General features: G+C 40.6%; 1 pseudogene; it reads right to left on the bottom strand.

Moving 5' to 3' along the window:
- Positions 1 to 23,068: 23,068 nt before the first annotated feature.
- Positions 23,069 to 23,615, bottom strand: LOC104001107 (sal-like protein 4; annotated as a pseudogene).
- Positions 23,616 to 24,833: the final 1,218 nt, after the last annotated feature.

The following is a 24,833-nucleotide window of genomic DNA, read 5'->3' as shown; positions in this document are numbered from 1 at the left end:
GTATCTATGCTCATAGGACTTTGGTTCTTTCAGGGATGGGTTGAGGAATGAAAGAAGTTATAGCAAATGAGTTGAAATGTATGCAGGTTTTAGGCAGAAGTTCTATGAGAAAGAGAAAATATGACTGCTTCTCATGATCCCACATCCTAGTCCACGTCTAAGTCACCATCATCTCTTGCCTGGATTATTGCAATGGTTTCCTGCCTGGACTCCTTGATTCAATGCTTGCTCTCTTTTAGCTTATTCTCCATGCAACTTCCAGAGCACTCCTTATAAAACAAATCAGATCACTTCACTCCTTTGCTCAAAACCCTTTCGTCTCCCTCTTCATTATCTTTTGCTGGGTAATAAATTACTACAAGTAGTGGCTTAAAACAACACACGTTTTTTATCTCACAATTTCAGTGGGTCAGTGGGGATAACTGGGTGTCCTCTTAGTGTCTATCTGCCACCCCCCACTATATCACCGTGATAAGAAGGCAAAGAGTTTAAATGGCCCTGGAGGCCTTGTATAATCTACCCGATGCCCTTCATACCTCTCTGAGCACAGCTCCCCTTTTTTAGGACTAACCTTTTCTCCTTCTCTGTCCCTTCACTGCAGCCCAATGGCCCCTTGAGGCCCTCAAACAGGCCGGGCATACTCCAGCCTCCAGGGCCTGGCTTCAGGGCCTCTGCTCTGGCCGTTATCAATGCATGGAACACTATTCCTGACCATCACCTCTGACTAACTCCTTTGCCTCCTTCAACTCTTTGCTTAGATGCCACTTCTCAGTGTCCCTGGCCACCCCATGCAATGATGCAGACTAGTCCTTCTCAGCCCCTCTCCTGCACTCCCCACCCCACTCACTCTGCTCTCCATTTCCTGCATTCTCCAGCACAGATTGCTTCTGACATGATATATTTGTATGACTATTGTTTATCTTCTGTCTTACCACACTAGAGAGTCAGTTCCATGAGAGCAATAATCTTTACTTGTTTTCTTCATACTTGCTCAGCACCGAAAACAGTGCCTGGCACAAAACAAGCATTTAATAACTATGTATTGAATAAATGGAGTTAAGAATTAGTTAATGAGGGGCTTAAGGTGAGGACATTTGAACTGAGTTCGGAATGATAGGAGGCCTCTTCTGAAGAGATGTGGGGAAAGATCATTTCAGGCAGATACTTTAAGAAGTTTTATATAAAAGCTCTTCTAAGCAGTTTTCTTTTTTTCTTTTTTTTTGAGATGGAGTTTTGCTCTTGTTGCCCAGGCTGGAGTGCAATGGTCCGATCTCAGCTCACTGCAACCTCTGCCTCCTGGGTTTAAGCGATTCTTCTGCCTCAGCCTCCCGAGTAGCTGGGATTACAGGTGTGCGCTACCATGCCTGGCTAATTTTTGTATTTTTAGTAGAGACAGGGTTTTGCTGTGTTGGCCAGGCTGGTCTCGAACTCCCGACCTCAGGTGATCCGCCTGCCTCGGCCTCCCAAAGTGCTGGGATTACAGGCGTGAGCCACCGCGCCCGGCCCTAAGCACTTTTCAAACATTAGTTCATGTAATCCTCTAACAACCCTATGATGTAGATATGGTTATTATTACCATGATACATATGGGGAAAGTAGGCACAGGGGAATTAAGTAACTCACCGAAAGTGTCGTAGCTGGTATTTAAACACAGGCAGAAAGCCAGGCAGTATGAAGCCAGAGTCTGCACGCTTAACCACTATACTTCATTGCCTTTTAAGGCAGAGCCTGTGCAAAGACTCCGAGGCTGGAACAAACTTGGGGTTTTTGGAAGGACGGCAACAAGGCCAGTGTGGCTGGTGTTTAAATTTAGGGATGAGAAACATGATGTGAAGTGGGTCCAGAGAGGCAGGCAAAGGTGAGAGCATTGAGGACCTTTCAGACTGTGGGAGAGTGAGATATAGATTGTTCTCACTGCTGGCAGCTTCCAACAGTAGTGATATAATCTGCTCTAGGCTTAAAAAAATTTCTCGGGATCCTGGATGGATAAGGAACTTTGTGAGGGCGTAGAAGAAGGTAAATTAAGAAAAGTCCTTATAAACAATTCTGTTTCCCATGGATATATATTTTTTAAAGTTATATTAGTTTATATATGATCCCCAGATTCCTGGTTATATTAGCTAATGGAATGTATTTACATTTTAAAACACGTTTTAGTATTTTAGTATTTTTTTTTTTTTGTGCATAGTGAGATCTAATTTCTGGAACTGCAGATAATTCAACATTAGAATTTTTGAGGATAAACAGAAAGAAACCATGTGCACTGATGCCAAGCTACAACTAATCTGCAATAGCCTGGCTGATTTTCAGAATTCAATCTTATTTTTAAAAATGACTTTATTGAGGCATAATTTACACACTGTAAACTTCACTCAGTTTAAGTGACTAATTTAATGACTTTTAGCATATTTACAGGATTGTGCAGCCATCACCGCGTTCTGATTTTAGAACATTCCCATCACACCAATAAGAAACTGTGACCACGTGCCAGGTGCGGTGGCTCATGTCTGTAATCCCAGCACTTTAGGAGGCTGAGGTGGGCAGATCACGAGGTCAGGAGTTTGAGACCAGCCTGACCAACATGGTAAAACCCTGTCTCTACTAAAAATACAAAAATTAGCTGGGCGTGGTGGCACACGTCTGTAGTCCCAGCTACTCAGGAGGCTGAGGCCGGAGAATTGCTGGAACCCAGGAGTTGAAAGTTGCAGTGAGCTGAGATCACACCACTTGCACTCCAGCCTGGGCGACAGAGTGAGACTGTCTCCAAAAAAAAGAAAAAAGAAACTGTGACCATTAGCAGTCATTTTCCATTCCCATCTCTAGCCTAGCCAACCACTAAGCTACTTTCTGTCTACAAATTTGCCTTTTCTAGACATTTTATATAAATGGATTAATACAGTATATGATTGTTCATGCCCAGGTCCTTTCAGTTAGCATGTTTTTGAAGTTCCTCCACATTTTAGTATGTATCAGTACCTCATTGCTTTTTATTGCTGAATCGTACTCCATTGTATGGATGTATCACATTTTGCTTATTATTCATCATTTGATGGACATATGAATTATTTCTACTTTTGGCCATTATAAATAAAGTTGCTTTAGATATTCTTGTACAAGTCTTTGTGTGAAAATATGTTTTAATCTCTCCTGAGTGAAGGTTTCTTTTTAGAGTAGTGGAATTGCTGGTTTTGGGGGTATGTTTACATTAATTTTCAAAGTCTTAAAACCAGAACAATGTACATCATAATTTTATTTTGATAAGTTGCCATCTTCAAGTAATTTTAATTATTTTGCTATTACTTATCAATTTATAAAACTAGCTTTTGTGATATGCTTGAAGTTTTAGTTTATTTAAGTAAGAAATGTTTTTACACCATACTGTTTTAAATATCGAGAAATAATTTCTCTATGCTCATAGGTTCTTTATCTTGGTGCTTAATTTGTGATTTGATTAAAAGTGTCTTTAAGGATGTTCTCTAAATTTTTGTTTTAGCACATGTAACATATGGAGTAAATTCTCTGTCTTTAAAATAATCTTCTGTGGAATAGGAGGTTTGAAAATCGCGGAGTGAATATCTTTCTTCTTTGTTATTTTAGCTGCTGACATTTTTAATTCAATTTAGCTGTGGCCTTATATTTTTAAAGTTAATGAAGGGGATTTCAGGTTCAGTTAGCAGTAATTTAAGATGACAATTCAATCATTAGTGAAGCTAATTATTAAATGGAAAACTCACTGTAATCCTTAAGCTCATAATGAAATAAAATCTTAGGTCCAAGGGCTATGCAAAGACTATGAGCTGGTTGGCTTGTAGCTCTTTTAATAAAACAGCACACTAGTAAGGTTGGGAGACAGTAGTCCTATACACAGTATTATTTTCAGTGGGCTGAAGTTTAAATATTTAGGTTCATTTCTAGTCATTATTTTATTCAGCTAAATCACATAGTATGTAAAGAATTTTGTTTCACAGATTCTCCATCAGTGTTTCTAAATATAAATATATCCATTATCCCACTTATCTCAAACTCATATGACAGTTATAGTAATTGCCATGTTCACATAATAAAAACAAAACAGAAGTGATGTTGTTATGAATGCTTTTGTAGCTTCATTTTGGTAAGCAAGTGCATGCATTTCTTTTGGGTATATACCTGGAGCAAAAGTGCTGGATCACAAGGAATGCTGTGTTCAGCTTTGATAGATAAGGCCAAACCATTTTCCAAAGTGGTCAAACCACCTACCACCAATGTTCAAGACTGTCTATTTCTCTATCATATTTTAATAGGCAGATCTGGCAACAGTTCGTGGTAAACTCATGAATAAGAGGGATGCATGAACAATGCACGGCAAATGGTTGAATGATGTTGTGTCTTAGTTTTAGCTGCTATAACAAAAATACCTAGATTGTGTGACTTTAACAACAAACGTTTACTTCTCTGTTTTGGAGACTGAGAAGTCCAAGATCAAGTTGCTAATGGATTCGGTGTCTAGGGAGGGCCCATTTCCTGGTTCCTAGACTTCTTCCCAGTACATCCCTACATGGCTGAAGGAGCAAGGAAGGTCTCCGAAATCTCTTATATATTTTGATGATTCCATTTATCAGGGTTCCACCCTCATGACCTAATCATCTCCCAAAGGTACCACCTTCTAATACCACCACCTTGAGGGTTAGGGTTTCAACATATACATTTTGGGAGGCATAGACATTCAGTCTATAGTAGGTAGTATATGTATGCAGTGGAATACTACACAGCAATGGAAAATGAACCATATGATTCAGGTAACAACATGAATGAATCTCAAAGACATACGCTGAAAGAATAAGACATAAAGTGAAAGATATGATCCCTATTTTTATAAAGTTCAAAAAGGACAAAATTAAGTTGTGGTGTTAGAAGTTAGGATAGTGGCTAATTTGGGTGAGTAAAGAGCATAGTGATTCCAAGTGGGCAAGAGGGGAGTCTCTGAGTGTTGGTAATGTTCTGTTTCTTAATCTGGATTTCTTCACTTTGTAGTATTTTTTTTCAAGCTATGTACTTAATGATCTATAAATCTTCTAAATACATGCTAAACTCCAATAAAAAGTAAAAAACAGGTATCCAGCTTAAAAAAAAACATTAATTTTATCTTCTTATTTTATTTTATTTTATTTTGAGACAGAGTTTCCCTCTGTTGCCCAGGCTGGAGTGCAGTGGCACGATCTCGGCTCACTGCAGCCTTGACCTCCTGGGCTCAAGAGATCCTCCCACCTCAGCCTCTCGAATAGCTGGGGCTACAGGCGCATTCCACCACACCCAGTTTATTTTTGTATTTTTCGTAGAGATGGGGTTTCGCCATGCTGCCCAGGCTGGTCTTGAACTCCTGAGCCCAAGTGATCTGCCTGCCTCAGAATCCCAAAGTGCTGGGATTACAGGTACACTACAGTGCGTAGCTTCTTTTGATTTGAATTATAACATTTACTTGAACTTAATAATTAAAGTAAAATTTATTTTAAAAAAATCTCTTTCATGTAAATACAATTCTTTAATATATACCAGGATTTTTCTTTCCTAATAGAGTATTTTTGCCCTTTATTTTTTTGATTTTTAAAATGTTTTCATGTTTTTGTTTTTTTAATTACACTGTAAACATTCTGTTTTATAATACATTTTAATTTGTGACAATACTGTTACTCTTAGGGTTTACTTGTTTAAAACAATTTTAACTGTTTCCTCATATGAGTATTTTGTGAATTTTCAAAAATGAGCTAGGATTTTGGTTACTTTAACTTTACAAATTAATTCGGGTGGCATTGACATCTTGCCAGATTGAGGTTTTTTTTTTTTTTTTTTTAATCTAGGTCTATGATGTCTCTCCATTTATTTAAATCTTCTTGTGTCATTGAATATTTGTAATTTTCCTTTAGAAAACTCAACTATAATGTATGATTAATACACGAATACATTCTTGTTGTTAAAAAGTTAAAACATTACAAATAAATCTACGATCCCAAATTCAGATATACCTCTTCCCCACAATAGGGCTATCCAGTTATCAATGTGGAGTGTATGTCTCCAAACTTTTCTAAGCATGTACCTATGTGTACATGTACTCACCCAGAGAAGATATATGATACCTTGATTTTTTTCATAATTTTTCTGTCTATGTGAATAATCTCATACAATCTATATTTTGGTGTGTGTGTGTGTGTGTGTGTGTGTATTATGTTCCCCCCTACTCCTAACAATATAGTTAGACATGTTTCCATGCTAGGACATTAGAATTCTCTTATTCTTTTAAATTGCAAATTAACATACCATAGAATGGATATATTATTGTTTGTTTATTTTACTGATGGACACATAGATGGTTACAAATTTTTGTGATTATAAACAATGCTAAATCACATTGTTATACACATCTACTTGCATACACTTACAAGTTTTTCTCTAAGTAGATTTTGAGACATGGAATTGGTCAAAGTGTATGCACATGTTAAATCTTGATAAATACTGCCTAATCTTTCTACAAATATTTTCCCCAATCAGCATGCTTACTAAGAATATCCATTAACTCTTCATATATTAAAAACCATGGGAGATGGAAAGAATGAATGATTATTGCTCTCAATGGAGTTTATAATAGAATGTTGTAATATAAGGCAATAAACATAATACCTTAAAAGTAGCTAAACTTGTAGAAGTAATATCTTTTAGTGTTTGGCAAAGAGGAGAGGTATTATCTTATTCCTGGGATGTCATGATAAATTTCTTTCCAGCAAAATGGGCAAGCTAATAAATACAACTACACTACACTGAGTGGATTCACTTTTTGGGAACAGATAAACTCACAGAGCCCAAAGTACACAATGACCAAACTCACAGAGCCCAAAGTACAAAACCAATTTATGAATGTACAGGAGATAAAACATGCCCGTGGGTCCAGACATGCCCATCCAGTCTCGCCTTCTGTCCATGTATACACACCAAAAGCTAATTTAATATTTGAATGCCAGCAAATCTAGTTTTATTTTATTTTATTTTATTTTATTATTTTTTTAAATATCCACATGGCAGTCCACTTTTCATGTATTCCTCTTGGACACTGTTGGGATGGATCCATCCAATATATTCCTCTAGCATTCTCTCTTTTCTAGATTTTCAATGATGGAAAATCCTCCATCTGATAGGCATATTATTTTCCACTATAATCAAGCATTATTCTCTAGAAGCAATCCACGTTATTTAATTCCAATAATAAAATCAATAGTTACAGTAATGTTTATTTAGGGCTTATGATATGCCAGGCAGAGTTCCAAGTGCTTTAAATACATTGACTCATTTCATCCTTTTTAAAATGTCTTTCTCTGCCTCCATTTTTTGCCCATCATGTGTTGGTTTGATAGTTTCTCTCTCCAAGGGCACAAACTCATTTATTTTCTTTACACATTCTTGAAGTGATCCTTGATATAGGTGCAATGGAAACATGATTAAAATACAGCAGGAATTCTAGTAGGAAGAGATTCTTTCTGATTAGATCGATAAGGGAAACTTCTTATGAAGCAAGAGAAGGAGTCTTAAAGTATGAATAGAAATTTTACTGGCAGAGGGAGGAGAAAATTTCATGCTTAAAAAAAAAGAGTAACATTTTTCCTCCTTAAAAGGGTAAGATTCATTTACCTGGAAAGTTTACTTACATGAAATACCTGACTTCATCATAATGACTGATAAAGGAGATATACTTTGCTGTGATATAATTTGCTGAGATATAGTTTGCTGTGGGGTGAGTGGAAAAGAATATGAATGTTTTCCTGTAAAAATTGTGTTGTCTGATTAAACTAAATGGACATAAAACAAAACCGTCATTGGTTCCATGAGGGTTGTCTTTCTAACTGTGCTTCTCATCTACTTGTACAATTTATACCTTATTGAAAATGAGACTCGAGAGATGCTATTAAAATCCAGGAGGGGGAATTAGAATGCATTGCCCTTGATTGCAGCATTTGTTATTTTAGAGGGAAAAAGCATCAGTGGTTACTTATAAATTGTGCGTCTGACCTACATTGCAGTGCTAGCAAATTTCCCTGGGAACCTGATCAATAAAATACTATTAAAAAAGAAACTTCCTCACAGCCTTTTCTTATAAAAAGCTAAGGTTGAGAGTCAAGAATACAGTTTGTTCAATTTCCTCTTCTCCCCTAGAATTCTCATCAGGCAAAATTACTCACTATTTCATAGTCACAAAAGCATTTCATTTAAAATAATAATGTTGATTTTCATTGCATTTTTAATATGAAAGTTACACATAAGGACTTATGGGTAATTATGATAGCAGGCTAACAGTACGTGATACCCTTTCTCCCAGCGTGCACAGAAAAGACCCAAACTGGTAATAGAGGAGAAAACTAATGGGAAGACCGCCAGTCAAACTTTGGATGAAATTTTTAGTAACTATCATTGATGAAGATGCATTGAGAATCCTATTCTTGGACTACACACCACCTGCCCACTTTTTACATCTAATTTTATAAAGAGGCTCAAAAGTAATAGAACAGGATCTTAAGTCAGCCCCTGTTTAAAGGCAGCCATCTTCTTAATCAGGATTTCTCAGCATTGACACTATTGATACTTGGGACTAAATAATTGTTATAGGTGATATTGAGCAGCATCCTGGTTTCTACTCACTTGATGATAGTAGTACTCTCCAGCCTCTCCCCAAGTTGTGACAACCAAAAATGTCTCTAGAAATTGCCACATACTTCTTGAGGAACAAGACAGCTCCCAGTTAGAGCCACAGCCCTAAATGACGAGAGTCACCAGCACCTGTAGCTTCCTCTGTTCCATCTCTCTTTGTCACCATTGGGCCTTCTCTTTTAACTTCGTATGAAAATAAGTCAAAGGGAGCAGATTTCAGTGCTCTGAACTCTGGGGCACTTTATCCTGAAAAAATATTTAAGAAAGAGCATTAGGACCAAAATTCATCTATGGTGCTAGAAGTTAAAGTAATGATTACCTTTGAGGGAGGGTATATTAGCAAAGAAGGGACACAAAGGAGACTTTTCTGGTGAAAGGATATTCTATATCTTGATCTAGGTTGTGGTTATGCATATGTTAAAATTCATTGAACCTTACTGTTAAGCTGGTTGTATTTTATTGAAGTTATACTTCAGTTAACAACAACAACAAAAAGAAAGGCTCGGGAGAAAGAGAGCCAAATATGAGGCATGTTTAAAGAAAAGGCCAAAGACCCTGAAGATATAAAGAATATACCTCTGAAAATTAAAAGATGCGAATGCTTTAGAATTCATGTGCTTACATCTAACAGTTCAGTTTGGGAAGGCTAATAGATTTTCATGTAGCCCATACCAAAGGCCTTCCACAATCCCTGAGAAGCGAAAAGAAAATTAGCTTTAAAAGCTGGGGCTGTTATTCAACCTATTGCCAGAATCTTGAAGATATAATGGATTTGCTTAAAAAATATAATAGATGGCTCATCCAAGCTGTGCCAGCAGAAATAGCCTCCACATGCCCACTAGAAAGTTAGGGAGAAGCTTCATCCCATCCACTTATCTGTCTCTTTGAAGGTGAGGATTGTACTGATCACTGTTTTATGTAACTCTTCTACTGCTTTTTAAGGCAGAGAGTTCTCTGCTCCCTATCCACCTTGTGACACTGATTATTCTACTTCTAATCTGGAAGGTAATATCTTAGAAAATGCTTGGGCTGGGGGAGTGTGCAAGAGGCCAGCAATGGCTCACTGTTTTGGGGATCAAAGTCCACACAAGTAAAGCATTGTACCCAGAGTAATAATACTGAGCAGGAAGTATGCCCTGAGTCATCCTTGACGTGTATATGAAACAGTCAGAATTCCAGAGTGATTAGTGTAATAGTGGCAGATCTGACAACCGAGTCACATATCATCTGTGTAACAATGGTGCGCATACTTCATTTCACAATAATTCCTCTAGTCCCCACTTGGAAACAGGTTTCCACCTCTAATCCTCCCCTGTTTAGAGACTTGGATACTGCTGGTACTGTTGAAATCATCAGTATGCCTAGAGTGGTCAGTGCATCAGCACTAGTTCACATGTCCCAATAGGTTCATATTTTGAATGTGATCATTCTGTCCAGAGAGGCCAGTGTGTCTGAAATGGCTAGCGTGTTGTGTGTAATTAATCCGTTAGGTCCTGTGCATCCGTAGTGCTCAGTCTGTTTAGGCCAATGGAGTCTGCATTATTTGTTGAGGATATTTCTGTGGCATATCCTCTAGGCCTACATGAAATCCAGCATCTTTAGGAGAGAAAGTGGTCTAAGGACATACGTGACTGGGATATGGCCATGCTCCTGGGGCTTTTGCATCTACTCTGGGATATGGGTTCCCACTGCCCCACGATTGTTACCCTGGCTTGTCTGTTCAGCTTTTTAAATAGCTACCTCCTCCCACAAAGAGGGTCCCCATCATAACTCCAGCCACACCCCACCAGGGATATCCAACAGGAATGAGACTATTTGGATGTATTTTGCTCAAACTGCTGCTTGGGACCCAGGAGACCTGGGTAGCAGTATTTCTTTTCCCTTAGCCCTCTCTCAGTTTCTCACTCTAACACAGCACTGCCAGGGACTACAGGATCCCCCATCAGTGGCCTCAAATACCTCCCTCACCTCCTGGATTTATGTAGTAAAAGTCATTATTCATTGAGTCATTAATTTTTTTAGTTCATGCATTCAATCAGCAAATATTTATCTACCATCTACTGTATTCCAGACATTACTTTATGGGTGAAGGTTATAGTGATACATGAGGCAGACAATATCCTTATTCTCTTGGAGCTTATTTCCTAGTGGAGAAAACAGACTAAGTGAATAAACTATCAAAGAAGTATATATCAGATGGAAATAAATGCTATGATGCTATTAAACCAGTATATGAGATTTTTGATTGGGGTCAGGGTAGGGGGTACTGAGAAGGTATAGTTATTTGTCTATGCAAATAAGAATGCCAAGGACCTAGGAAAGTCTTAAAACAGACTGGAAGTTATTAAATGCAGTGGAGGCCTTGATGGCCTATTGGCATTCATTTTCCCCCTGTTCCTCCCTAAACAAATCACTTCCCAAGCGTCTATATGTCTCAGGGAAGGCTGAGGGACCCAGCCACCATGCTTGGCGCTGATTAACATCACCCACTAACACCATCCACCTTGCCAGTGATTGGTTTAAGAATCTGGCCTAACCCAATCAGCACAAAGTATTTTCCTGTCAACAGAGATTGGTTCAGGAATGGACACATGATCCAATTTGAGCCAATCAGCCGTGAGGGGAGTTTTCTGGAAATGTGTAGGGAGTTTTCTGCTCTTAATAGGAAGAGGAAGTCCATCTCAGTAGATGTGAAGGGAGGAAGCAAGCCGACTCAGTTGTTCCTAGAAGCTGGCGTATGGCCAAGAGGCAAATACTCTTGAGAGGAAATCTGACACTGTGGATGGCTGAATGTAAAGAAGGAAATTGTCTGGTTTCGGAGGACATTAGTGAACCTCCAGACTAACCAATCATGAAAGCCTGCTGGGGGGACCCTCGCCCTTACTGTGCAGGCCACAGCTTCTGTTTGTGCAGAGAGCAGCAGCTAAAGAGCCCACAGGCGCAGTACTCAGCCAGTGAGGGACAGGAGATGAGGGATATCCACTGCAGCTTTCTTGTCCCTTGCTTGAGACAAACCGAGCACACTAGGTGACAGGTGACAAAGAAACCCTCCCCAAGTAGAACAAATTTACACTGAGCTGTGAATGACAACAAGAAGTCTTCTGTGAGAAGCGTGTTCGCTGCTGAGGCAACTAGTTGGCAGAGACCCTAATGTGGCATTTGTTTTGGCAGGTTCCGGAATCAGAAAAAAGGAGGGCAATTATGGCTGGGTGCTGGGGTTCTAGAGTCAGGGACTCTATTAACGTCCTTCTCCTCATCTTGCTTGCAATTTGGCCTTGAGGAAGATAGTTAATCCTTTTGAGTATTAGTTTTCTCATCTTTAAATAGGCTTAATCGTAGCACCCATATGACAGGGTTGTAATGAGAATCTTATGAGCTCATGAATGTGAAGTGTTTATCGCAGTCTTTGGCCCAGAGTAGTTATTCTCTCATCTAGATTAGGTTTGTTTGCCTAATGTTTAATTTGCTGTGGGTTTTATGTCTTTTTAGGGTCATTGTCAGGATGAGCAGAATAAAATCACACTTGGCTGAACCTTGAAACAATGAAATGCAAACCCCCACTGGTGAATGCTAAGGAACCATAGCTGTGTTTTTTTTTTCTTTTTATTAAATAGATGATCCAGATCCTTTCAGAGCTCTAGCTGCCCCCAGAGTTTACCTCTTTGCCAGAAAACCTGGAAATATGTCTTAAAATTTTGCGAAGTGTAAGTTAAGTTTATCCTCTGAGCAAGAACACATCTCCTCTCCTGTAGTGTCTTCTGGAAACTATCAAAAGATAATCTGTCAACATTCACAAAGATGGAGGCCCACAGTAAACACTCTGGCCAATTTGTCCATCAAATAAAATTAAAAACCTACTGCAGATATGTTATTGAGAAAAACTGGAAGTGCTAATACAGTTCCACTGGAACACACATGATTAATTACCTGATGGACTTGACACATATATTGTGGGCTGCTTTGAAAGCCTTCCTTGGGACCATGTACTCTCATGGGATATTACTACTGTAGGGAAGTTCCTAAAGTAGCCCTAACATTGAGAGTTATCCCAAGGACAACTGCCCCTTACTCCATACCCAGCTTTCCAGGAAGTCACTGCAAAATTGCACATGTTAACGCACAGATAACTTTGTACAATAATTTTAGAACTTTCCTGCAAGAGAGAAAATTTCCACCCAGAACACTTTTAGCAGTGTGCTATTGTGAGTCCACAAAGAAAGCCATTGGATTTAATAATGTGTATTTGCTTAAAACAACAAAGACCAATAAGATGTGTTTCACCTCACACATAAAGCTATTAAAGCGATTTCCTTTAGAGCTTTCTGTCAGAGAAGACTAATAAAATAATAGAAACTGCTGAGTATTACTTACCTAGGGCAAGTAATATTTTTCTCACCCCTATAGTAAGCTCGTAATCAAACCTGTCTATATTTAGTCACAAGCTAGTGACCATTTCTGTCTATCATCATATACTAATTTTCTATAATTATGTGCTATGAGAAATGAAATGAGATAGAGAAGGATTCAATTCCTAGCTCTATCACTTACTCGTTCTTTGACCTTAATAATAATAGTAATAATGATAGTTAATATTTATGACAGCTTACCAGGTCTCAAGCATTATGCTTAGCATTTAACTTATACCCATCTCATTTAATATTTGCAAAAAGCCATCGAGAGAGAAGTATTATCATTATACCTTATTTATAGTTGAGAAATAGAAACTTTAAGAGGCATTAAGGCCGTTGCCCAAGGCCACACTTTTAGTAGGTGTCTCAGTTGCATTTCAAACTTGGGCTGCCTAACCTGGCAGATCGTGTATTTATGGTATATTATGCCTCTTCTTGGGCCTAATTTCCTCATCTATATTTGCCTTCCTCTCGTAGGTAACTGGGGAGTCCAGGACTCTGCTCAGACTGTTTCCAGACTCAGTGTGGGAAAGAGTAGAGCTGGCTCACAGCTGAGGACATGGAGCAAAGTGTGACAAGAGCTAGGGCTGCAGGCTGTGGGAGGGCAGGGCAGGAAGCAAGGGAAGGCTTGACATGCCCAACCCCCGTTCAGTCATCCACAATGAAGGATCAGTGACAGAGGACCTTCAGAGGCAACAGCCCGCATAACTTGTCCCACCTTCTCCCCAAATTGCATGATGATAAATCCTTTATTCTGTATCTTTCATAGTGGTTCTGCTGCTCTGAACCCTGGTATGCTGCCCCTGTGGAGTTTACATTTTAGATAGACAGCAGGCAGCTTAATAAATAAGTAAATTATATATATGTTTAAAAGTTAAAGGTGCTATGGAAAAAAATAAAATTGAAGAAGGAAAGGGTAAGGGAACTTAGGATACCATGGGGGTAGAGTGGGAGGCAGTGCACTGTCTGAACTAGGGTGGCCATGCTGGGCCTGACTAAGAAGGGAAGATTTGAATACAGACTTGGAGGTAAGGGGCAAAACAGAGAAGCATCGTGGGCAGAGGGAGCATAGAACACACTACCTCAGGCATGAGAGTGCCTGGAGTATGCCCGGAACTTGAACTCCAAGGAGGCCTGTGTGATTGCGAAGGAGAGAGAAAGGAGTAGGGCAGGAGGACATCGATCTGGAACTGTGATGGGGTCTGATCCCAGCAGGGGTTGGCAAATACAGCCCGTGGACAGCATCCTGTCCCTTGGCCTGTTTCTGTACATTAAGTCCTATTGAAGCGCAGCTGCAGTTACATATCATCTATGACTGCTTTCTGGCTATAACTGCAGAGTTGAATAGTTGTGATGGAGACCTTATGGACTAGATGGCCTGATATATTTACTGAAAAAAGCTTGCTGACCTCTGGTGTAGAGCATGGAGGGTTTTGGCCTTTAAGCTGAATGAATTGAGAGCCATCCCAGGGTTTTGAGTAGAGGAGGAACAGGATCTGATTTATGTTATGTAAGAATTACTCCTGGTGCTATGTTGGGAAAAGCATGCAGCTGGGCAGGATAGAAGCAGAGAGACCCATTAGGAAGCTGTTGCACTAATCCAAACAAGATATGTTGGGGGTTTGGACCAGAGTGGCAGCAGGAGAGTTGGCGAGAGGTGCTCAGTTTCTGATTATCTTTTGAAGCTTCAGTCAAACTGACAGATTGGATTTGGAGTATGAGAAAAATGGAGGAGTCAATGAATGTATAATAATAATATATCTTAAGTGCTGGTATAAAATGATTCCTTGGAGATGTCTTGGGGACCAAAGGGGATCAGAGAGGTGCCAACCTCCCTACCCACTGGAATAGCTCTGTTTTATCTGTTTTATGTATTGGGTTTTCTACTAATACAGTTGTTCTCAACTTTGGCAGCACATTAGAATCATCTGGGGGAGCTTTAAAAGGTGCTGATGCCTGGGTCCCACCCCCCAAATTCTTCTTCAATTGGTTTGGGTTTTGGCCTGAGTCTTAGGATTCATAAAGGCTTTCCAGGTGATTCTTCTATCAGCCAAGGTTGGGAACCACTGCTCTAAGATTTTCTTTGAACAAACTTTCCATTCCATGGTTTTTGAATGATGGAAAAGGACTGGTTTCAGATCTAGAAATGTGTGGTGAGATTTGTCTTTGTAATTTCGATTTTCCCAGCATTCAGCACCTTCATAAACTCCTTTATTTCCTTTGAAGGATTTTCTTTTCCCCTTTGCTCATAGCCTTGGTGGGGGAAGCACCTGTTCCCCTACCATGTAAGGTGATCTTCCTGGATCTCTTTTCTCTCTTCCCCTGGTGTGCGCAGATGGCATCTCTTTGACTTGAACCCAACGAGTTGAACACACTAATGTGAATATCAGAGGTGGTTGCAGGTGTCTTGCTGCAGCAGTGGCAGTCTGCTCAGGATTGCCCAGCCATGAAATGATTGCGGAGTTATTTCCTGCTTCTCTACTCTAAGAGCCCCCAGGTCCTTTCTATCCATTCCCAAGCCTAGTGCCCCTGTCTTTTGTTGATTCTGTCAGTCCTCTTTCCTCCACCCTATATGATGTTGATAAATTAAATTCCCTATTGCTTCAGTTAGCTATAGCTTGTAATCAAGAACCCTATTGATACAGAGGGCCTGAGTGGTATTTGCTCTATTTGTATCATGACATTATTCTAGTCTATTTATTTGACAACAGTGCACTGTGATTTCTTTGTTGGAAAAGAGCAAACAAGAAAAACAATCTATTGAACTATGCTTATTCAATAGGGATAGAGAGATATGAGTTGGTGCCAGATCTTTTGGAGGTTATAGCAATCATTTATAAAACTAGCATAGCTATCAATAATAACAATTTATTAATCATCTACTTGAAAGTATAAAAATTTGATTTAATATTTCTACAGATGCCAAGTCTTTGGCTGAAAAATGCCATATATGTAAAGTCAAGACTGAAGCTGGCAAGCTAACAAGATCTCAGTTTTGGGACACACTTTGGATCTCCAAAGGAAAAGGGATTTGTGTCAGTTTTTGTCCTCCAGGAAGCAGACACCAAGACAGAATTAGAAGTACAAGAGGTTTGTTGTAGAAAATATCTGTGAAATATAAGGGGAGAGGTCACAGAAATAGTTAGAACTAGTTAGACCATGCCACAGGTTTGGACACTGTGAAAGGAGAGGAGGCAGTTGGGAGGATTTGCAGAAGAACCTCAAACTGCAATGCAGTTTGGAGAAAGTCTAGACCAGCCTGATGGGGAGCTTTGGTGCAAAGATTGCCAGTTAGAGGAGTCTTGTGTTGGGCAGGAATCTCCCAGCTCCAGTAGCCCTGCTGATCTCAGTCATTGGCTGGGAGTAGCCTGGGAAGAGGGTGGCCTCAGAGAGAACACTGGGATGGATCCCAAAGATGCAGCAGCTGAAGGTGGTCCACTAACTACTTTCCTTGCAGCAGGTTCTCTCTTGAAATATTTGAGTAGTGTACCACCGTAGAGGCCACAGAAGGCCATAGGAGCAAAGTTTGCTTTGTAAAAATCAAAGTTGAACTCCCCAGCTAGCCCTGTTATTCAAGACCACATAGGGCATGAAAACTGAATATATGCGGACGTGTGTGTGTTATTATTATGGTTTTTCTGTGTGGTTTTAGCAGGAAGTCTTTCAATCTGTTGTATGGGGAGGGTGGGTCTTCATGAAAAATTGATGCATTTTCTTTCCCCTACAGAAAGATCAGAAGTGGGATGCTGGGGAGGCGTTATGATATTAAACACTAGGTCCTTGGGAAGGGTAACTAATTTTTCAGAGATCTAGATCTCAATTCTTTTTGCCAGCTCAAGTTATGTTCTCCTTGTTCTCTCCTCTCTTTCACGCACCATCTACTGCTCTTTCAATACTGGATTATTTTTTATCATTATATAAACATGTTCTTTAAAATTTTTCTCTATCCCACATTCCTTTCCAATCACTCTCCCATTATTCTGCACCTATCCAAGGGCAGACACATGAGTTGTCTCTTCTGCCTTTATATCCTTTCAATCTTCAACCCACTTTATTTTGTTTTATTTTGCCTTCTGAAACCTAAGTAGAACCCACTTTCATCTGACTTCACTCTCCCTGCTTCTCAGCAGTTCCATTTGTCAAGGGCACCAATGACTTCCAGTGAGCAAACCCAGTAGCCAGTTCTCTGTTCTTGCTTATGTGATCTCAGTGGCATCACATACTGTTGACACCTTCTTCTTTTTTGAAACATGTACTTTAGGTTTCTATTCATCCCACTTTCCTGGTTTCTCCCTCTTTCGCTCTGGCCACTCCCTGTCAATATCATCAACTGACTCCTCCTTAACCAAATCAAACTTTGGACTTATTTTGTTTTGGTCTTAACTGAACATTCTTCACTCCCCTCCCCTTTCCCTCCCCCACTTCCCCTGCCCATGAATTTCTTGGTCAGGGTGCTATGGCCATTTTGGGTAAGATGATTCTTTGTTTTATAGGATGTACTTTGCATTGGACGTCTTTTAACATCCCTGGTCTCCAGGCAACTAAATTCCTTCTAGTCATTGGGGTTTGCATGAGTTCCCCGAGGCAAGCCCTGAAAGGAGGAATGTGTGCATAGGGCCTATTAAGGAAGAGCTCCCAGGAGAAATGGAAAGGGTGTTGGGGGAGTAGGACGGAATAAGAGAACACACCAAGAAAGAGTAATATTTCAGTTTGCCCTGGCTTGAGACAAAAGAGCTGGGCTTTTGTGTTCCCACTTCTATCAGTCATTGGCTAAGGATGGCTGTTGTGTGTGTGTGTGTGTGTGTGTGTGTTGTGGAGGCAAGTGCAATTGCGGTGAGTGGATTAGATGTGAAATCCTAAGAACTTTCAGCTCTCTGGGCTTGTAGCCAAAGTAGTCCAGTAGCTCAAAAGCAATCACTGAACCAAGTTGCAGATCCAAGCCCTTAGAAACAAAACACCCAGGAGTGAGGGGATGGACACTCAGAACTAGTAAGGAGGATTCCAGGGGGTCAGCACAGACAGTGTCTGTTACAAGTGTCTGTGATGGGAACATGGATGGATCAGGGTGGGTGGAAGCTGTATATAAAGCGGTGGAAAAGGGAGAATGGATCTGACTGATCAGACCCCTGCATCCCATTCATGACAATGATCTTTTGCGGATCTGTTTTCTGGAAAGTCTTCAGGCAGGTGGATAAAGAAGGCAACTATAGGAGTGACAGTGTGAGTTCACAGGAGCTGAATTGGCTCAGAGGCCTGCTTCCAACCTCTGGGGCCAGGAATTACTTTCTGGGATCAGCAGTACACCTTGGTATAATCAGAGGCGTGGCCTGCAAATGCCCTTCACTGCCTCTGTCTTGTCTCCTTCCAGCAGTCCAAAAGGACTTTGGTGAATGGGACACGATCCTTTGTGGGGTGGAGGGTAGGAGTTCTCCCCACCACCAGCAATGAACAGGGGTATTTGTTGTGCTGTGTCTTTTGGACTGAAGTTTTATAATTTAAAAAATCAAGAGTTTGATAATTTTAAAATGGAAAGGATAAATTCTGTTAAATATTAGGAAACTTTTGAATAAAAGATAGTACTCATAATAAAAGCACATGGCATACAAGGTGCAAGTAAGAATACTTCAGGCTGGGAAGAGAGGGAAGGATGCTTCCTTGCATAGAAATATCGAAAAGTAGAGAAGACAATATTATCTCTCAATTCTAACACACAAGGGCAACTGATTTGAACATTTTAATATTCTTTTAAATATTTTTTCCATGTATGTTTTTCATATAATGCTTTTTTTCACATAATGCTTTTTTTTTCACATAATGCTTTAATAGAAATGGTTTTAAAGTAGGTCTAGGATTTGTTTGATAATTCTTCCTTCTAGAAAAGTCTCTTAATTTACCTCTTATTGAGTGTTAGAGGGACTTAGTGTCTCACTTCTAACAAATAGACTGTGGCAGAAGTATTAATAATAGTGTGTGACTTTGGAGACTAGGTCATAAGAGGGCTGTGGTCGCTTCCTTGTTTTCCCTTGGGACACTTACTCTGGGGAAGACAGTTGACGTGTGAGGATGCTCCAGCAACTCTATGGAGAGATCCACGTGGTGGCTTCTGTCAGCAGCCTTCTCCAGGGTCTCCGTCCAACAGCCAGACAGGTGCATCTTTGTGGAAACAGGTCCTGTAGTGCCAGACAAGCCTTTAAATGGATGTAACCCTGGCCAACATATTGACTACAGTCTCATGAGAGACGCTGAAACCACCCAGCTAAGCTGCTCCCAAATTCCTGACCCACTGAAACTGTACAGTAACAAATGCCTTTTGTTTTGGGATAATGTTTAATGTAACAATAGATAACTAATATCAGGCTCTTGATATATTCAAGTTGCCTTTTCAAAAGATTATACAAATTTATTCACTCATCAAAAATAGATAAGAGTGGTTGTTTAACTATGCCCTTTTCAATTGAATTTTTATGACTAATGAAACAAATCTTTGCAAATGCAGAAATAAATTATTATAAGTACTAGATTCTTTCATTCTGCTTTGGTTAAAATTAGAGTTGAAATAATTTTAGTGTCACTTAAAGAATTCTTTAAGTAAAGGAACCGTTAACATAGGACTTTAGAAAATGCAAAGCACTGATTTATTCATTGCACTTTATTTGAGAGGTTAAGAAAGGTTAGAGAAAAATATATATCATTTATCATAATATTTAAGTTAATATTATTTTTCACCTTGTCATCATAAAGTTGAATTTCTTTCTAAAGTATATATGTTTACAAAGAAGAGGAAATATTTTTCTGTAATCTTGAGAGTTATTCTTTAACAGATCCAAGGACTGTTGATCTGAAACCTTAAGACTATTAACGTTCTTTATAGGCAATTACATCTGCTATAATTTTTTGGTAGAGAACAATACCTTTTATTTAAAATTGTTTGTTTCTTAAAGAAGACGGCTTTTCTCCTCAACCTTGCATTAGCAACTACTAACTGGCCATGGCCTCACAAATCTGGTTGCAATTATCTCAAGCAGTTTTCAAAAGTATTGGAGCAGGCGAAATACTTGTAATCTTTTCCTCCTTACATAAGTCATACAGGTAAAGATAATCATTGTAATGTTATAATAGAATTAGCTCTTACATAAAAAATGAAGTCTCAAACTTTTAATCTATACTCTTTTGATAAATTAAAAACAGAATGAAGTTTCGACCTTAAAACATGGAGAAAGCCTTGAATGAAAAGTAACATCTGTGGTTTTCAAATAGCCTCATATATGGGAATGTGCACAGTACAATCAACTACCTTGTTATTTCTGTTTTCAAAAGCTCATCCATTTCTTTTCGTAATTATTTTGAATTTGTAGAGTACTTTAACTGTCTTCTATGAGTGAGATAGGAGAGAGCAGTAGTGCCTGTTCAATCATAGAAGCCTAAAGCTGGCTGTAACATTGTTACATGAACAGTACATGCTTAGCTGCTCATTGAATGTGGGGTGGCATATGCATGGAACAGCAAGAAACAGCATAGAAGGAAAAACGTGCAATTGAAATGAAAAACAGTTCACAATACTTACTAGCACTAACATTTTTATTTTATACGTATTTTTAAGTACACAAATGAAATCTGCTGCCTGTCTCCCTATGCTATGTGATTTTCATTCTAAAAGTATAAGTGGAGAGTAACCTCTCATAAAATTATATGTAGTGTCCATGAAAGCATTAACTTAGGTGACTGTCTTCTTATTATTTCAAAATACATTTTAAATATATTTTATGCAAATGTATTTTTAAATGCATCAATGCTGCATCTTAACTAAGTAGTTCAGGAAGATGATAAGCAAACAGTTTTTTATTTGCTCACTTGAACAAGCCACTTTCAGTTCTTCTCAGAATGAGGCATACCTAGACAAATATATAAGGAAAGAAATTAATGCAAACTTAAACAATAATTGCCAATTCTACTATGTTCTGACATCAAAACAGAATGGATGTTATCTTGCTCAGAGAGAGTTTATTTTTATGTGTATCAGTGACTAATGAAAAAATTATAAGAAACTCTCAGACTTATGATAATTAGGAAAAATGTGATTTTCCCTTGCTTTCGGGTCCTTTCAAACTTTGACTTTAGAAAAAACTTGGCCTGGCCAAGTTACAAGTGAGGTGGCTCATGCCTGTAATCCCAGCACTTTGGGAACCCGACTCAGTTGGATCATTTGAGGTCAGGAGTCCAAGATGAGTCTGGCCAACATGGGGTGAAACCCCGTTTCTACTAAAAATACAAAAATTAGCCAGGTGGTAGTGGCACGTGCCTGTAATCTCAGCTACTTGGAAGCCTGAGGCAGGAGAATCGCTTGAGCCCGGGAGGTGGAGGTTGCTGTGAGCTGAGATCATGTCACTGCACTCTAGTCTGGGCTGCAGAGTGAGACCCTGTATCAGAAAAAAACAAAAACAAAAACAAAAAAACCCTAGACTTGACTATGTTTATTTTTGGTATGATAGAAGAATTTGATTTTATAAAGTAAGGTACAGTCCCTGCATTTGGCAGAAACATACCTTCTTTTTAATGATGGGAGAAAACCTTGGGACTCGTTCCCTGAATATGTCTTTAACCATTTCATGCCATAAAGTCACTGCCACGCTGTTCATTCATTGGTGCAGGACTCAGTTCGGGTCTCCCCACAGTGTTGGCTTTGAAGCATCGACCCTGCCTCCAACCTGTTGTCTGTACTCCTGGAGGCTTCCTTTAAGTGTGTGGCTTGGGCTGGATAGCATCCCAGTTCTGCACGCCACCCCGCCTGAGATCTCTACTTGCTCATCACTAATCTCTAATACCAGACCCCGGTGTCTGGCATCCACTGTCCTTCCTGGCTGGGCCTTCAGTACTCTGGGCCATCACTAATCTAGGAGTGGGAATTGAACAGTCTCTGCAGAGACTGTTTTTCCTATGCATGATAATTTAGCAAACAGAGCAAAAAGTTGCTAGGCACTGCCACTTCTAATGAGTATCCCCTTCACAAAATTATATGTTTTAAGATTATAGAAAAAGAGACAACTTATGTGTTAGAAAATTAGCTAAAAGTACAGTGCTTTCCATATAAAAAGATTTCCTTATCATTTTGGGTGGCTTTGGAAAAAAATAAAACATCATCGTTGAAACGATTTGTATTTAATATTTCCGGTGGCAAGTTTAAAAGTGTGAAGTACACATTAGCTTTAATTCCATTTTTTTGTAAGAAAACTAAACCAAATCAAACCAATTTAATAGCCTTATGTGTATGTGTTAGCTCCTAAACAACCCTTCCCCCAAAATCTAGTGTCACAGCAACACACCCCTTGACTCCCTAAGGACCAACATAAGTCCATTTGAGGGTGTCCTACTTAAGGTTCTAAGGCTGAAGCGATTTTATAATTCTACAACCTGTGTGTGTGTGTGTGTTGTTTTTTTAAGTACATTTAAAAAAAAAAAAAACCAAAAAGATGGGGACAGGGTTGGGGGCATATAAAACAGGTTCCTGAATAGATGACAGACTTTGTCCTTTTACCCGCATTCAGTTACCATGGAAGTATATAGCGTGCTTTCCTTCAACTAGGCTAAGTAGTTGTCTTTTCCATTGTTGTTCAGTAAGTTTCAGCAGTTCTACCTTGAAGTAGGTAACAGTTTGTGGAAAAGTCACTCTGGGTTGTACAAAGGTTCTCTGTATACAGTTTGTCACAAGTAATAAAGCTACTTTGCAAGACCTGCTTTTTTCCAAAATTAAAAAAAAAATCTAGTCTGTGTTTGGGGGTGATTTGTTTTTTTATTTTTAATTTTTTTGCAAAGCAGCATAGCAACAGTTGTGATTGCAGGACTTGCCTGAGGTTGTGGTCACAACCTTTGCAAACATTTGCCTATCAATGAGAACAATAAAACAGGAGGAGTTTTTTTTTTTTTTTTTTTTTTAAAGCAGATTCTAGAGATTTCACTCTGCATTTCTCCTTCCATGCAAGTTCTCCTATGCCTTAGCTGACCACAGTCTTGTTTTCTTCCAGGAAGTGAGGACGCTTCCAGGAAGTGAGGTGTTTGGGATGGGTCAGTAGCACCTGGTTCTTCCACATCGGCACTGATGACTCGTTGGGAGCCATCCCTCTTGGAGATGGTGGCCTTATTTACGACTGAGCTGGCCCCCCAGGGAAAACCGGGAGAGTGGAACATGGCCACTCTGGACCACAGAGGTCTCACTGGTCTTTGTGGCCAGAGCACCGTTGAGCATGCCGGTGTACTGGTTCCACACAGCAGGTCCACGCTCACCTAAGGGGCCAGGATTTCCTGGGGAAACATATCTGAGACTCTTTTTTTCTTTGGACCTATTAGAGCCATGGTGTTCTCCATGGCTTCCTCCCACGGCGGGCCAAGTGACTGTTCGCCCGTGTGTCATACAGTGGACCTTCAAGGTGCCTTTGGTGGTAAAGGCTCGCCCATAAATGCTGCATACAACAGGCTTCTTGCAGTGTGCACCTGCTCGTGAATCTGAGGAGCGCTAGCGGTGCGTTCCTCCCACACTCCCATAGGCTGGGCCTCCCAGCAGGGCTGCACTAACAAAGGGCTTGCTTGGGGATGGTGCTGATGGTCCAACTGACGTGCCAGAACCCAGACTTTGTCAGCTGGGTTGGCTGGGCTTGGATAAATGTGGAAGAGCGCCTGCTCCCACACTTATGATGCTTGTCGAGGACTGCCTCGTCTTCGGGTTTGCCCATCCGCCCTCCCCCGGAGATGTCCGGCGGCTTCCCCTTCCCGTTCCCGGGTAGTCTAATGCCACTGCGGAGAAAGGCCGCTGGCAGAGTACCCGGCCCAGGCCCGAGGACGCACAGCGTTGGGGAGGCGAGACGGATGTTCAGGAGTGCCCTCTCCCATCCGGCTGCAGAGTGGGATGAGGGGCGTCAGCCCTGGGGACAGACAGCTGGCAGCAGAAGGGATGTCGGTGTGAGGTAGCTTGGCTTGTTTCAAAGCGTCCAGAGACAGACCTTGGCTCCCAGCTTTCCCGCTGAGCAAAGCCACTGCCGCTGAAACCTGTGGGACACGTGGCCGCCCAAGGTCTTCAGGGTTGCGGGGCCCCGTCCGGCTAGTGGAGGGCGTGCAAGGCCCACCAGTGCGCCTGGGCGCGGATCCGCTGGGTGAGCTGGATCTGCCGTAGCTGCTGCTGCAGGCAGAGGATCTGCTTGAGCACCCACGGGATCCTGTTGGTGCCAGGCACTCGGGCTCCGTGGACTCACCACCCTGCAGTCCCCACAGGGGCACCTTAGTGTTGGCCACTTTACCTTTGGGTGTATAGCTTATGTCCTGGGGTGCCTGTCTTTAAGTACCCGACTTTTCCTTCATGTGCCCTGGGCTGCCACCATTCTCCCTGTGGCCGTACTTCCTGCTTGGACTGGGTGGCTGGTGGCTCAGTACAGACTCGAGGAAGTCTTCTGAAGGCACCGGGCCCTCATTGTCTGTCATTCATGATGAGGACACGTGGATTTTTAGTGCAATTTTTCTGATGTTCCAAGAATTCAGAGCTGCCAAAGAACTCCACACAGCGTTTCTCATAGACACGCGTCTCCTCCCCTCGAAGCTGATTTACAGGGCCTTCGTCCTCACTCCTTCCATCTTCATTCCCTGGGACACACGGCTTTCCTGCCGGCGCCGCTGGGGCCGGGTCTGCGAACTTGGGGGTTGGCCACTGCGGCTGCTGCTCGCCCTTGTCCTCCTCGGAGATGATGTGCTGGGCTATCCCCTGCTTGCACC

This window comes from Pan troglodytes, chromosome 2, assembly GCF_028858775.2.
Source record: "Pan troglodytes isolate AG18354 chromosome 2, NHGRI_mPanTro3-v2.0_pri, whole genome shotgun sequence".
Classification (NCBI taxonomy): domain Eukaryota; kingdom Metazoa; phylum Chordata; class Mammalia; order Primates; family Hominidae; genus Pan; species Pan troglodytes.
The sequence above is the reverse complement of the archived record's forward strand: the minus strand, read 5'-3'. Positions and strand labels throughout refer to the sequence as shown.